This window comes from Cryptomeria japonica, chromosome 11, assembly GCF_030272615.1.
Source record: "Cryptomeria japonica chromosome 11, Sugi_1.0, whole genome shotgun sequence".
Taxonomy (NCBI): Eukaryota; Viridiplantae; Streptophyta; class Pinopsida; order Cupressales; family Cupressaceae; genus Cryptomeria; species Cryptomeria japonica.
The window spans coordinates 143,441,337-143,459,034 of NC_081415.1; the positions used below are offsets into that span (position 1 = coordinate 143,441,337).

The following is a 17,698-nucleotide window of genomic DNA, read 5'->3' on the forward strand; positions in this document are numbered from 1 at the left end:
TGGAGTAGCACTTGAATACTATGATGTTGAAAGGTTGAAGAACTTGAAGTTGCAAGATGAGTTGAATTTTGCAAAGGAATTCATCATTACCCTGTAGGAGAGGTTATCATCTTCTTAGGATAAAAGGAAGGAACTTTTACAAAATTTGGACGATGAAGAGAAGAATACCCTTAAGGAATTATGTCAGAAGCTAAGTCAGGAGAATAATATCATGAAGAATAAAATGCAAGCCATGACCATGAGGATGTCCAAGGAGATTGAAGACCGGAAGGAGAATGAAGAAAATATTGCTGTATCTTTGAAAGATAGATCTAAGGAATGCATTAGGCTGGCACATGAGAATGATGTGTTGAGAACTAAGTTGGTGCAATCACAAAAAAATGAGCAAGAGCTAGAAAGAATGGTGATAGTCTTAAGAAGTGGTCTAGATGCTGCAAATGAATACAAAGAAAAGTTCAGGGTTAGTTCTACAAGGCTTGATGAATTATTGAAGGATCAAAGAGACATTGGAGACACTAGAGGTCTTGGATTTAAGCATGGAGAAAGCTCTGGTACTACAAATTAGGGGAATCTACCAGATGACTAGAATCTAAAATCACCGGTAAGGCAACCCAATGCACACAAATTTAGTGGTAGATGCCTGGTTTGTAATAAATTTGGTCATAGAGAAAGTCAATGCAGGAATAGAGAAAATTAGAATCATAATGTAGTTCTCGTTCAATATTCAAATTCTAAGAAGTATGGTCATAGGACAAAATATTGTAGAATGAATGTGAGATGTCATGCATGTGGAAAGTTTGGACATATGGCTAATCAATGTAGGTCAATGAATGGCCAAGGACTCAACAAGGGAATTCAGAAAAACAATGTTACTTGCTATGCATGCAACAAAATAGGACACATTGCTAAATATTCTAGAAGCAAGAGTATACCAGAAGGGAATGACACATCCAATGAGAAGGGAAAGAAAAAGGTTGATGAGATCTAGCAAGGTCATGCTAAATAGTGGGTTAGGAAATCTAATGATCAACTGATAGAGGCAAATTCACCGGTTACTTAACCGACAGAGAAAAATATTCTTGCACCAGTAGGAAACACATCAAGGGGGAGGCAAATAAATGACATATTCTGCATTCCCCCTAGTAGAGGTCTAAAAGCTTGTTTCAGATCTTGGTGAAGTCAGTTTGGACAATAACTGACAATGACATGATGGATTTTGAATTTGGTATGATATGTCGGCATGCATTACTATCAATAAGAAATAAGGGTTTTGCAAGATAAAAAGGATACGTTTCTTCATTTATGATCACACAATACTCAGAGTGAAGCAGAGCAAGTTTAAGGTGATCAAGGTGATTAAGAGAATTTTCTAGTGATTTTTAGTATCTTCTGAGCGGACTTTCAAAGGCTTTCACCAACTTAGGTTGAGAGGTGTTTTCTCTATTTTTTGTGCTACTTTTCTGAAATCGAGATAGCTTCTGGATCTTCTCCTGCTCCAGCAGATGTGGCTACCCCTGTTGTGGTAGACATTAAGGATCGTCCACGTCCAGAATTCAAGCAATGCCCTCAAATTGCAAAGCTTGATGACTCAATTGACGCATTTTCTAGGGTTGTGGATGAATTTCTTTATGAGGAAAATGTAACATCATATATTCCCTATACTTTGGAAGATCTAGGATCATCAGAGATTAAATCAATGTACTTGTCCACTTTGTTGAACAAGGATGGATTGATCAAACTGGAATTTAAAATTTTGAAGGATCAGGGTTTCACCAATATTCTGGAGATGCCAGAGTTTGAAGATGAGATGATTTAGTATGTGCTGAGACAAGTCCATGGTGAGTTCATGTGGCTTGACTAACCCTACAAAATCACCAAGGAGATGATTCATGCTATCACCAGTTTACCCTAGGTTGGAAAGACACCAGGTAGGAGGAAGATTCTGAACAATAAAGTGAACAAGATAACAAATGCCACCCTTGCAACCGGTCGATGTCGATTAACACCATTAGGGAAAAAGATGTTCAATTTCCAAGCATGGTAATCGGATACAAGGTAACTCAATCCGACCAGTTGAACTCTATTTCTAGTTCCTATATCTACTATGCACACAAGATGGTAAAGGAAATTGTGAAATATGATCTATGTCAATGGATGTGCAATGAATTGATTTCAAATTTGGGAAAGATTAAGGGAAAAGTGAAAGGTACATTGCGGTATGGGAATCTCATTATCTATTTAATGCTTTTCTTTTTGAATAAGATATCAGGATCCCATAAGAGGCAATGGGCCTTCGATATACTAGTAGGAAAACAAATTAAGGATGTCTTGAGGAATATGGGATAGGAAAGAGACTCCATTATGTGGGGTTATTTCAAATAATTTGAGAAAGCAATGAAGAAGAGGGAAAGGATACCTAATAATTGATGAATACTAAGAGGTGGGGGGTGAATTAGTATACCAAAAAATACTAAACTCAAACTCTTAAATAGTTTAGTAGATAACCAGTATAACAAATTCACTAATAAATCAGTTAAGATAAATGAAAACCAACTAGAAAATAAAGAATTCACCCACAAAAGCACAATCACCATAACACAAGATATTTTGACATGGAAACCCAAATGGGAAAAACCATAGTGAGCAAAAACTCACAAATAACTATCTGCAGAATAGAAACCAGACTGGTTAAGGTCAGGTCAATTAAGGTCATACAATGTTCTTCACCAGAACAAATCCTGTTAGGAATCTAGATCTCTGTTAGGAGATAAGTCCTGTTAAAGACTACCTTGCTAAAGGATTTCAGATCCACAGTTGTGAACCACCTTGTTAGAGGATTTACAAAGGCTTTGTTGGGCCTACCTGGTTAAGGAATTTAGACTTGTTGAAGATGTGAGTAATCAACAAGCGAGTGATCTAGATACTAACACAGTATGCTTGGTTAGATCCTTGATAGCTCATTGTTAATGCATTTCAGCGTTACTTCAGTCTTCAATATCTCCACACTCTAACTCTTCACATAGACCTAATCTTCTCTGCAAAGATCACACATAACCTTCTCATACATTATACATCTCTCATTTTTTACAAACCCTAGACATGATGTCCTTATAAAGGAAATTGATTTCATGTCAGTCCAATAGGATTAAACTACAAGTTCCTAGGTTCAGTGCATCTAGACACATTTGGTAACATGACACAAAATCACCACCAAAGTGTCACTGGATGATAACTCATCACAGAAATACTGGTTGGTAACTCATCACAGAGTAATACCGGTTCATACAATATACCGATTACTGGTTGTAAAAAATGAAGACTGGAAAATGTTAATTACCACTTTGTTCCTTCATACCTCTTGAGATCCTCAAACCGCTTGAGGTCTTCATACCGCTTGGGTTCTCCATACCGCTTGAGGTCTTCTGTTAATTTGTGACTGGTAAACATCTTTTGCAAAACACCAATAGTCTAAAGACTATAATACATAATACTAGTTGGAACAATTACTAGTTGAGCATAACTCATACATCAAAAAAGTGTGTGTCCATCAATGACAATCAAAACATCATCAAAATGCCAACAAGAATATAGTTGAAAAGTACTCTATTAACATATTCTTCATGGTTAAGAATGATGAAACTTTAATGGAGGTAGTCCAACCTAGAACTATCTGGGTTACTGAAATGGGCTATGAGGTTGATGCACAGATCTTGGATCTCTATGCCAAGATGCTTATAGATGCCCTAGTTGATGAGAAGGAGAAAAATTATGGTACTGCAAAGCAGAAGGAATCTAAAGTGAAGATAGGTTTTAGTAAGAAGAAAAAGAAAAGGACAATTTAATCCAGTGGGCCAAAGAATTGAGAGGTTTGGTAAGTCCCCGACTTAATACTTTGTTACTTCATAAGTGGGAATGTATGGACCAGATGAATATGCCCACACCGGCAACCCTAACAAATGAAGAATTGCATGCTTACATTCTGAATGGGTTTGTATCAATTTTGGGAACTTTTAAATCCACCCAGGATACTTATTTGGCATTTTTGAAGGGTGCTTATCTAGATATTTTCAAGTACATTTAGATCTGGTATTCAAAATTTTGCTTTGTATAGAATTTCATTTCTTTTTTTTTTTGCCCTGGTCTTTGGCATTAATGTCAAAGTAGGAAAGGTGGATGTGAAAAATGTCAAGGGACATAAGAAGTAATTTTTAGACAAATCAAATAACTAGAGGATAACTGAGAGGGTGGGTGAATCAGTTGTCAATGGATTACATAACTTTAAGCATTCAAATCCTTATTACTGAAACACATAAACCCAATATTGGAAAGCATAAACCAAATATTGGAATAACTGATATAGCAATTAATCATACACATAAATCAAATAGCAGTTACCATCCATCCAAAACACATGACATCAAGATTTGTATGTGGAAAACCCGATAAAGGGAAAAACCACAAGGGGAAGCCTACCCACAGTTAGCTAATACTTTTGCAGTAAGTAGGTGATTAAAAATTGAGGGGCCTGCACATGCAGAAAGCCCAATAGTCTAGAGCGCACTTCTCATCACAAAAGGAGCTTCACTGACTACAAAATAAATCCAGACTAAAATCCAGAAAGAAGAGTACCGGTGCAAAGGTTTCATCATAATCAATTCCTTCCTTCTAAGAATATCCTTTACAAACCAATCTAGCTTTATTCCTCACAACTTGTCCATCTTCATTCAATTTATTCCTATAAACCCATTTAGTTCCAATAACATTCTTATTTTTAGGTCGGGGAACTAAAGACCATTTGTTATTCTTTTCTATCTGATCTAATTCTTCTTCCATAGCTTTCATCCAACATTCATCTTTACAAGCTTCAATTACTGATGTTGACTCAACTTGAGAGATTAAACATACCTAATCAGCTGCCAACCTTCTTCTTGTCATCACTCCTTTGTGTTTGTCTCTAATGATCTAATCTTCTAAATGATTCAACCTCACATACCTAGGAGTCTTTTGATTTTGTGTTCCTCTGCCTTGATCTTTAGTTACTGTTGAATTTTCTGATACTGTTGGAGTAACTGGTTTAACATTCTATTCTAGTGTAGGTGGTATTGGTTTAGTTATGATCATTTCCACTATCCGATCTCTCTCATAAGTTTTGATTTGACTTCTGTTCTGCTCATCCATCTTGACATTTGTGCTCTCCACAATTCTCTACAATCTTTTGTTGTAACATCTATATGCTTTTCTTTCATTAGAATAACCAAGAAATATTCCTTCAACACATCTAGGATCAAACATTCCAATGGAATCATCTCAATTGATATAGCATTTACTACCAAAGATTCTAAAATACTTAACTATTGGTGTATTACCAAACCATAACTCATAAGGTGTCTTACCAGTATCTCCTTTGATATGAACTCTGTTGAATGTGTATATCACCATGCTTACATCTTCTCTCTAGTAGACATGAGGTAGATTATCTTCCATCATCATAGTTCTAGATGCATCCAAGGTAGTTTTGTTCTTCCTTTCCACAACTCTATTCTGCTGAGGTGTTCAGGGTGCAGACAACTGTCTCCTTATCTCATTCTTCTCATAATAGCTATTAAATTCATCGGATGTGAATTCTCCACCCTAATTTGACCTTAAACATTTAATATTCAATCTTGTCTATGTCTCAACTTTAGCTTTAAATATTTTAAACTTTTCAAATGCTTCAGACTTCTCCCTTATAAAAGTAACCAACATCATTCTTAAATAGTTATCATTGATTAGCACGAAATATCTATCACCCTGAAAACTTTTGATTCTAGTAGGACCACACAAATCAATATGAATAAGATCAATAACATCATTAGATTTTTCTTATATACTCTTAAAAGAAGTTCTGACTTGTTTTTCCATTTGACATTCCTTACATACCAGATTATAGGGCTTTACAATCTTAGGTATATCTCTAACTACCTTAGTAGAACTGATCTTCACAATGCAATCAAAATTCACATGACACAAACTCTTATGCCATATCCAACTCTCATCAATTTGTGCAATCAAACATGTCTTCTTACTGGAGTTTAAATTAAAGATATTACGTTTAGTCTATGTATCGGTTGCAATCTCTAATCCAGATCTGTTGATAATCTTGCATTTTCCATCCTTGAACTATAATTGAAATCCCTTATCCACCAACTGTCCTACACTCAAAAGATCATTCCTTAAACCTTCAACATAATAAACATTATCAATTGTATGCTTACCATCCAATGATATTGTTCCTCTTCCGTTGATCATGCATGCTTTGTCATCTCCAAATCTAACTAGACCACCATCAAATTCTTGCAAAGATAAGAACTTCCTTTTATCTCTAGTCATATGATGTGAACATCCACTATCAATCACCCATTCATCCTTTTCTTCAATTTTAGCAGCAAGGGCCTTCTTTTCAGGTACCATATCATCTTCCTTAATAGCCAAAAATACCCATTCCTTTCCATTGTTGGATCCACTAGCAAAATCTTGTGTCGGTTCATCATCAGAATTAGTTACACCTTCCTCATCAACAAAGTGGCATGATTTGTCTTTGTTCCTCCTATTCTTATGCTTGTTCTGATAATCATGGTTAGGCCTAAAAGATCTTCTAGCTCTTTAGATCTTGAATTCCTTTCAGGACATCTAGATGCAAAATGACCTATCTTTTTACATGCAAAGCATTTAAAAGGTGATTTTCCTTCATACTCACTTCCCGTCGGTCCTTTAGGTACTCTTCTAGCAAATAAGGCTTCAATTTGCTCAAAATTTTCATCTTCTTTCTTCATATCCTCTAGTTCCTTCACATATACAACTTTCCAATCACTCTTGCAGATAGATGATGTAGATGCTTGAAAAGCAGGTTGAGATATTATAGCTCTAGAAGGTCCAAATTCCTCAAGTTCAAAAGAAGATAACTTCCTAACTAAGGTATCCCTATTAACTGAGGTGTTTACCATAGTTCTTAGCTCATTAATTGCACTAGCCTTCATCTTATAAGCTGGTGGCAAATCTCTCAATACTATAGAAACTATTTCATCTTCGCTCAAAGATCCACCACAACATTGAATTCCCATAACAATCTCATTAACTCTCTCCATAAAAGAAGTAAGCCTTTCATCTTCTTCCATCTTTAGGTTCTCTACCTCACATGTTAACCATCGAGTTTAGCAATTTTAATTGTAGGGTCACCTTCATTTAGAGTCTCCAATTTGTCCGATATAGCCTTTGTAGTTGATTTATCAGCTAGTCCCATTATTTGCTGATCAGAAAGTGCACACAAAAGGGATTCTCTAGCTCTACAATCATTCTCAAGCTCCTTATCCAAGCCTGCCAGAGGAGGATTGCCAGATGCCAGATTAAAAGGTGTTACTCCTTTCTCAGTGATCTCCCAAATTTCATTTCTAAGATATCTTAGATGAGTCCATCCAAATCTTCCATACCCTATAATTTGTTCCACCAAGCCTAGGAATTTCTCTCTGGAAAACAACTGTAGATGTATTTGATGAACTTGAATTGTTAGATACCATAGGAGCTTCCTCAAGCGGTTAGGCTTCTATAGAGAGGACCAAGCTCTAATACCAATTGTTAGACAACTCAAATAACTAGAGGACAACTGAGTGGGGGGGTGAATCAATTATCAATTGATTATAGAACTTTAAGCATTCAAATGCTTTTTACTGGAACACATAAACCCAATACCGGAATAACTGATATAGCAACTAAGCATAAACATAAATCATAGAACAATTACCATCCATCCTGAACACATGACACCAAGCTTTGTATGTGGAAAACCTGGTAAAGGGAAAAACCATGGTGGGAAGCCTACCCATAATTAGATAATACTTCTGTAGTAAGTATGTGATTACAAAATGAGGATCCTTCACATGTAGGAAGGCTAACAGCCTAGAGTGCACTTCTCATCACAAAAGGAGCCTCACCAACTAAAAAATAAATCCAGATGACAATCCAAAAAGAAGAGTGAACTGCAAAGATTACATTTCCTATGCCTAAGTACAATTCTCGTTAAGCTCAGTACTAGAGGTCTTACACCTCTCTTACCAATGCAATTCGATCACCTATGATTGACCAAAAATCTTGTATATGATTACAACATTATTCACATAGGTAAGCACATAACTATCCCATAACCATAATCCCATGATCTACAAAGAGATCTTACATCACATATATACCAACCTAGGACCTAAATAATTAGGTTGGCCATCTAAAAGATAATACAATGAATTCATAACATAAATGCACAATCCAATGATCAACCAAGTGAGTGTAAGAACAAAACAACATAATCCAATCAATGAATCCATCCGATAACGCATCGGGATCAACCATCAACATGTTACGTAAGATGGTCCATAACCTAGCAGAATAGGATAGCATTAGGTCCGGACCCAAATCCAACACCATCGATTAACAAGAACATGAACAAGATAACCAACAACATCCTGAAAGCCATCTAGAAGCCACACTAACAACACTTATCACATGCACCAAAAGATCTTCAACAAAACTCTATCTGCAAAACCCTTACTAGTGACCAAAAGGCTTACTAGAACAAATGATAGTATCTGAGTCATAAAATCCCAAACCAACTGATCATGATATGCATCTAAATAGAATGAATGATAGATCCAAATCAATTCGACAAACCAAAGCATATCAGAGGATATCGGATCAATATCATAATCTAGCCACTCTACCGAAACCAACCAGAAATCAGTAAACAACCAAAACTACCAGTGTTGCCATCAATGACAAAACATCAATGCAACACATAATAAATTCCTCCAAATTGCCAACTGTAATGTATAGCTCAGGGGGAGTAGTCTTGTGAGATCAATTTTGGGAGATCTATTTTTGGACAAGAACTAGTACAACACTTCAACGATCCATTTTTCACATGAGTGTTGCCATCAATGCCAAAGGGGGAGATTGTTGGCAATTGACACTCATCTAGGTTATAGGTATTGTCATTGCTGGCAACACACTTCATGGGAGATCAGGCAATCAAGGTAACCAACATTCACTTCACTAGCATTTAGTGAACCAATAGGCATGTAACCAACAATCTTTGAACCTATATTGTAAGGTTGACATAGGAGATTGATTCAACAATCTTGGAAGCCATAGCAATCATATTATTTCATGTTTATATTTTGTTTGAGCTAACATGTATCTTATAATTTATAATATGGTTGTAAGCCAACATAAGACATTTGGGTTTATTAGTGTAAATGGGTATATAAGTTAGTTCGAGTTAGGTCATTTTGTGGATATGATATATAAGAGATGCGATAGGTTATGTGATGGTATGTGAGGGAGATATTGATTGATAGAATGCGAATGTAAAGATCTATAATCGATCTTGATTAGTTGTCTAGAGGTTTGGGAAGCAATCTAAGCTACTGGTAACGAAGGTTACAGTATAACTGGTATAAAAAATGCTTAAAATGGAACTTATCTAGGATAGAAGATGCTCATTCTGAGTTCAGTTTTTGTTTGTAATCCAGTACTTTGGCTCTATAGTAAGTGAGGCTCATTTTTTAATGAGCAGTGTGCTCTAGGAAGTATGCTTTCCTACATATGCAAGCCTCTCTTGTAATATTTATTCAATTGGCCAGTGGATAGATATTGTGGGTCTCCAATCCCACCATGATTTTTCCTCTTTCCGGTTTTCCATGTATAAATATCTATGTTATGGTGTTGAATCATATGGTTGCATTAATATTACTTGTTGTTACTTTCTTTTATGCATACTGGTTAATAAGTGGATTTGTTAATAAGCCTAAAAGTATTCTAATTGACTAGAATACTGATTCACCCCCCTCTCAGTGTTCTTGGATTCCAACAACTTGTAGTTGGTGTAGATCACGAAAATGGAAAAACATCAAAGCAATATTAAACTAGCTCAAGCACAAAAACTAGATTGCAATGATAAGAAATCCTAATTACAATAAATAAAGGCATGAAGATGAAATACTACAATAAAAAGAAAACCAAAGCCTGTATCTCCTTCATTGTTCCTCCATTGTTCTTCTTTCTCCTTCAAATTACTTTGTTTGTGGATCTCACCTACAAGTGCAAAAGCATAGTATGAAAGCATGATAACTAGAAAAATGGTAGCATAAGGATACTAGAAGTGTGATTGATTGATCTCTTTTGATTGAAGAAACTCATCCAATTTATAGACAAATTGGAGAAAGGACAAGATTAGCATGAAGATATTTGAAAGGAAATTTCAAATCAAGGATGACAAATATGACAAATTATGACAAAATTGACATTTTCTATGTAAGATTGATTGATTGACAACAATTATGACAAATTATGACAAGATTAAAATGCCATTCCCATGACAAAAGGGAAGAGAGAAAATGGCCTCCATGATTGCAACAAATGGAAGAATAAACATAGGAGAAAATTAGGGGAAAAATTAGAAAAATTGAAGAAAATAGGAGAAATAGAAATTAGGAATTAAGAGAAATTAGTAAATTGGAAAAATTGAAGAAAAATATGAAATAGAAATTAGGTGAATTAATTAATATGTTTTCATCCATTAATTAATTCATGAAAGAGACCTAGGACTAAATAAATAGATTTATTTAACCCAAAAAGAAGAAGAAAATGATTAAATGAACAAATCATAAAACCCTAGAAATAAGAGGACAAGGAATTAGGTCAAGACAACAAGCAATTAGTGTAGGTTCGATCATGATTCTGATTGACAAAGGACCAATGTTGATAAATGATTGAGACTGGTTGACGAAAATCAATGACAAGTTGACCAAGATTGACAAGGAGATCAAATTCATAGGCACCAATTGACGAGGAACAATGACTAATTGATCCACATTGAGATGATTGAAAAGAATAAGGATCGATGACAAATTGATCACAAAATGACAAGATTGACAAGGACAAGGATCGATGATGAATTGACCGCAAAATGATGAGATTGACAAGGACAAGGATCGATGATGAATCGATCACAAAAATGACAAGATTGACAAGGACAAGGATCGATGATGAATCGATCACAAAATGATGAGATTGACAAGTTGATAATCACAAATGATTACTAAAAGATGATTGAAAGATTGAAAAGAGGACAAAACCCTAATTCTATCATCGATTAGGATTGATGATGTCCAAAATGATGATAAATGAGCATGCACCATGATGCGATAGGATAAGATCGACCAAAATCATGATTGAAGATTGCTATCGACAAGACCTAATTCAAAAGAGAGAAAAATGAGGAATGCAGAAGAAGGACTCGATGCTCACAAATGATAAAGACCAAGTGCACAACATAGAAGAAATGTTAATGCAATGCAAGAACCCTAAAATAAGGCAATGCGCAAATGTTAAAGTATGACTCCACAAGCGTTGACCATTTTTAGACGTCTACATTTTGCCCCTCTTTGAGACAATGTCATTCTAAGCGTTGTTTCAAAGAACAATAATGAAAATGCCCCAGACAATGACAATGACATATGCATGCCCCCTAGAGGAATTGGCCGAAAAAATCCAGAAAAGAGGCCAAGTGATCGATAAGAATGACAGAAGATGATAGGTTCGAATAGATCAAATGGACTGCCAAGATTGATGGAAGAAATGTTAGTAAGAAGAAACTAGATAGAGGACAGTTAGAGATGAAGGAAAACTTACTTTTACAAATGCACATAAGTAGGTGAGAACCTTTATTTATTGTAGCGAAGAGGATGCAGAGCATCATGGCATTGAAGGTGAGAGCTGGAATGCAACCGCTTTGGCAAAAGACAGACACATCACACACAAGGAATGAGTGAAGCATCCTAGGGTGCATACATCAATGGTCGAGGTATGTATGGCATTCACAAAGTGAATGTACTTATCACAGACACCCAATGATATAGTTGCCCTAGTTTGTGACAAACATTCCACAAATAGCAAAAAAGGAAAGGGACCATGAACCATCCCGGTCACTCTAAATCACTCAGTGACATCATTGAGCAACATAGGAACATGATCGAAGCCAAAGATAAATTAGTAAAAAGATAAGATGTACAAATTGAACCCAGTCAAACAAACACTCTGATCGTCATTGTCAAAGGTGGAAAACAAGAATGCTCATGCTGTCTGGTTTTAGGGAATGCAGTACCCCGTCTAAGACAGGACACAATCTGGTTTCGAGTAGACCACACCCTATATAAGACCCATGATAATAGTGACAAGGACAAATGATATTGATGTTGATTGATTGACATGACAATTTTGATCAATGTGAATGTCTGGTTTGATTGAAAAGTTCATCTGTTAATGCATGATTTCATTAAAGCACAATGTTTGATTGATTGTTGTTGGATGTATGCTCAGTGATCTGTTTATGCATAAGGGGGACCATTTATTGACAAAATGCAAAATGCCAAAGAAATTTTTTTTGGATTTTGATGTTTTGAAATTTATTTTTTTCATTTTTCAGGACTTTATTTGACTTTTTAGGGATTTTTTCTGGACATTATTTGATTTTTTAGGGATTTTTTTCAGGACATTATTTGATTTTTAGGGATTTTTTTTTAGGACATTATTTGATTTTTAGAGATTTTTTTAGGACATTATATGATTTTTAGAGATTTTTTTAAGACATTATTTGATTTTGAGGGATTATTTCAGGACATTTTTCAATTTTTATGATTTTACCCCCAGTGTCTAGCAAGGCAAGGAATATGACAGGTGAATAAATAGGCTTGCTGCAATGATGGTGGATAGAGGGAAGACAAAGGCCTTTTATTATGGAGACAATACGGATGCAATTTTCAAGGGCTATTGTGTGATGGGACAAGAGATTGGATATGACAATGTAAAGCAGTGACATGGCATGAGGGACATGTCAAGAGGTTTTTGAAACCATGCTTAAATTTTGCGTCCTTATGTCAGATCAAAATCAAGGAATGAAAAAAAGAGTGTATGGATAGTGATAAGATATGGATAGGATAAGCAAGACCAAGAATGGATAAGGGACATGGACTGAAGGTTAGGATAGGCTAAGGGATAGTGGCAGAAAGTTGCAATAAGCTAGGGAATATGGATGAAAGGTTATAATAAGCAAATGGATAAAGACCAAAAGCTATGATAGACTAAAAGCTTCAAACAAGATACATGATGCTCATGAATATCCTCAGCCTTGTCAAGATCAAATGTGGAAAAGGGGATATGTGCATGAGGGACAATAGGATATGAAGGGTAATGATAGGGGTTCGATAGGATAATGGAACAATGAAGGACAAAAGGATATGAAAGGATAAAACCTTTCCCCAAGTATGGTATGCAAGAAGTTCATAGATTACGCATGATGCCTGTTTGCCAGGTTTTCATCACGGTACTTTCCCAAGGTGCCTGTTTGCCAGGTTTTCACCAGCGGACGAATTATTTTTGCTTTAATTTTTTTTTTCTTTTTCTTTTTTTTCTCACTTTCTGTGTTTTGTATTTTGACATTTTCAATAGAAAATGGACACATGATAGGGGATGGAAGAAGGACTCAAGCATATTATTGTTTGGATATTAGTCTTGAAAAAAATGGACCAGGACCTTTAAAAGTATGCTTAAAGATGTTGGTAGGATAAGGACATGGAAAAAGAGATGAAATTAAGGCAAGGCTTTATGCAAAGGATGGGATCAAAGGGATCGAAGGATGGAAAATATGCATTGGATAATGGATAAGGTATTGGAATAATTGGGCTTCACTGGATGGAAATGAAGGCAAGATCAACATTGGAACACACCTTGATGGGTGGCAGATTGATGGAGGAAAAATGGACCTCAGATTGTGAGATTTGGATGGAGGAATAGCTTGGGATTTTGGGATATAAGGGCCCAAAATGGATGAAGAAGGTGATGGAGGAACAAATTTGAGAGGGTTGGATGGAGGAATAGCAAATTTGGATGTCAAGTTGGATGTTTCTTTAGGATTTTGTGCTTCAAGGAGCTGCTTAGGGATCCACATGGTTTTTAATTTTTCATACTTTTGTGGTTCCTTGGAGTGCATTGCCAACATAAGGGATTTAGGAACCCATATATATTTTGACTTCTCTTTATTTTTCTCAGTGGGCCTTTGTGGCCTTTTGGATACCTCTTTTTCTTTATAGATCATATTGTTCTTTGTTTTGACATGTTGATTATATTGGACATGTTGATCCTTGAATACATGTAGATTGCTAGACTTATGACGTTTATACTTGGCATCCAAATTGCTTGGAGGGGGAAATGAATGCACGGATGGATATGAATGCAATAGAGTTCTTTTGGATGGATGAAATTTACTCAAGGATGTGTGCCTTTTCTGACCTTGATAGAGGAAGAAGGGATATAAGGACCTAAGATGAATGGAAGGTATGATGGGGAAGGTGTATGTTTTGATTTTGATGGAGGGATACCAACGTCTTGAGAGTGAGTTGTGTAGACATGACCCTTAAGATCTTCTTTGATATGGAGGAGTTCTTTCTCATGAATGTCTACCCCTTTGCCTTTATGAATATTTTGACATGTAGGATACTTTGTGCTATTAGAGGAAGATGCAAGTCCATTATGAGGTGGATATGATATGAGAGAAATAATGAGATCATGAAGTGGATCAGATTGGACCAAAGAGGAAGAACCCATTGTGCATGTCAAGGGTTCATGAACATCTTGCACTGACACATTAGAATCATGAGGGGGATTAGGATCATGAGGGGGACTAGGATTGTGTAGTGGACATGGTTCAATGATAGGCTCTTCAAGAGATGGAATGGGAGAAATAATGGGATCATCAAAAGAAATGGGATCTTGGAGTGTATATGAAGTATTAAAACAAGGAGATGGAGGAACAAAAGGATCTTGTGGAGGATTTAAAGGAATAATTTGATCTTGACAAGGAGGAAGATCATTGGAATCCTCTTTAAAGTTACTTTTCTCTTGACTTTCAATGGGATCATTGGAAAGGATGGAAGGGATATCTTGATCTTGCTCAGGGAATGGAGTGTCAATAGGATTTGAAAGGAAGTTTTTTTCAAGAAATGGAAGGGGATCGTTTGGGATTGGATGGACTGGGATATCTTGATCTTGCTCAGGAATTGGAGTGTCAATAGGACTTTGGATAGGATGGACAAGAATAGGGGAATCATCGTGAGTGTCTGGGAACATGGGGTCCTAGTCAACAATTGGATGGGATGATAAGGTTTCGGGATCTTGATCTTATTTAAGACACGTTTCTTCATGCTCTAAATTATCCTCTTGACATGGGGTTGGACTTTGGATATGCATGGGGGATTCTGACAAGGGATCAATGTTTTGGCATGAAGGAAATGCACTTTGAACATTTGTGATGGATTCTGGCAAGGAATCAATGCTTGAACATGAGGAAGAGGGACTTCAAATGGGGTCCTCTAAAATAGGTAATGGCAATAAAGTGCATGGTTGCATTGGGTCTAGTATTTCTGAAACATGACAAGGACATGCATCATGAATTGGATTATCTTGGCAATCAATTATGGATAGCCCTTAGATAATTTCATCCTTGGGTGTATTGTTTGATGAGGAGAATATGGAAGGTTCTTGGGAAACTTCTAAAGGTGTAGGGATAGATGCCACTGGAGAATCAATTTGTTTGTGGGGGGATGAGGCATTGCTAGACATAAGTGTATTATCTTGATCTTCCTCAAAGAACTCACTTGGTAATTTCCTTAAGATCCTTGCAATAAAGCCACCTTTCTTTCGAGGTTTTGACATAGTTGTATCTAGAATTTGAACTTGTTTGGAAAGGAGTTGGTTCTGGTCTGATGTCATATTTTGATTTCGAACTAGATGTTGATCAAATTGGTTTGACATGTTCAAAATTTGGCTTGGTGCATGTTGCAAGTTTTGTTTTTGAATTTGTGATTGTGGTTTTTGACATTGATATGTTGATTGAACTTGTTGATATTCCACCATTGGTTGAACTATTTGTGGACAATGTATAGTTGGTTGGACATATTGTTGAAATTGGACCATTGGTTGTGTTGGCTATATATGTTGGACCATTGGTTGTGTCTGTTGGATATGTTGTTGATTCGAGATTTGATTGAATGAAATTTGACCAAATGAATTTTGATTTGGGACTTGATTGAAATTTGTGCTTGTTTTTTGAAATTGTTTCATCATCTCTATTTGAGAGATGAGAGCTAGTATGTCTGATCATTCAATAAGAGATTTTATATCAATTGGCTCAAAGTTTGGGTTTGGACCTTGAAATTTTTAAAATGTTTTGGACATTTGGGATCTATTCTTCTCAATGTTTTTCACTTTTTGTTCCAAAATCTCCTTTTCTTGAGCTAGTTTCTCCTCTAGTTTTTGTATTTGGACATTTACATCATCATGATAAGTTTGATCCAAGTTCTGAGACATGTAGAGATTGGATTGACATGATTGATTTCTCAATTGTGATGACATGGCTTCGTAAGAAGGTTGAGACCTCATTTCAACAAACATGTCACTGTGCAATGCAACTAATGGGATTAACAAATGCAACCTAAAAGGATGACAATGCAACTTAATGTTTCTTGTTGTTTTTTGAATTTTTGGGGACAAACTTTTGAAATGCAAATCTAAAGACACAACCTTGGGAAATTGAAATGAAGTCAAGACCTTAAAGGACAAAGGACCAAAGGACAATAGGAAAAATTGACAATGTCTCACCTATATGCTTGGATACTAAGCTAGGTTTGACAAAAATGATATTAATGAAAGGACAAATTTTGGACAAGGTCAAGACTCCCTAACAACAACATAGGGTATCATCCAAAGTTTTGATTTTTCAAGTTTGACAAACCAAATTTTTGAGACTAAATGCAAGAAGGCAATGATTATGACAATGACTTAGGACATGAACATGATCTAAGGATATGATATGACAAGATGAAGCCAAGACAAGATGACAATACAATGATAAGGATATGTGAAGACCAATGACTTGGAATATGCAAAATGCAACCTAGGCAAGACCTAATTTTAGCATGACAAGGATAATGCACAAATGTCACCTAAATGGAAATCTAGCTTAGATATGACAATGAAATGCAAACTTAGGGAAATGATTTTGAAACTAAGTGCAAAATGAGGACACTTGCAATGAAAAGGACTAAAATGAAAGGAGATGACAATATGCCCTAGGACCTAAGTTGGACTATGCAAAACCTAGCCTAAAGTGACATGAATTTTGAAACAAGGATATCCAATGTTTTGACAAGCCATGCTCAAATGTTGGATGAATACTTGGACAAATTTAGACCTTTGTTTGAATTGTGTTTTGAGTTGAAGGTTGTTGATTTTGAAAATCCAAGTTGATTATGAGCACTTTTAAAAGTTTGTTTTTGATTTAACTTTTGACAATCATGGAAGACAAAATGTTTGTTTGACTTTGACTCAAGACAATCAAGCACATTCACAACAAATCCTATGGCTGGCAAGGACAATATCTGTTGAATCCTCTAACCATAAAATGCAACACTTAGCTGGATAGCTAGACGCTTGGTAGCATTGGCTCCCCCTTACAGTGCACTCACTTCTCGGGCATACCAAGCTTCGAGTTCAAGGGGCATCACTTCCCAAGAACTTGTTATCTCTAACTAAGGAGTAATGAGAGATGTCTTCGGCA

General features: G+C 36.0%; 1 pseudogene; it reads left to right on the forward strand.

Annotated features, from left to right (window-relative positions):
- Window positions 1-1,992: 1,992 nt before the first annotated feature.
- The window catches only part of LOC131047157 (65-kDa microtubule-associated protein 6-like), a 157,121-nt pseudogene continuing 141,415 nt past the window's right edge, over window positions 1,993-17,698 (forward strand).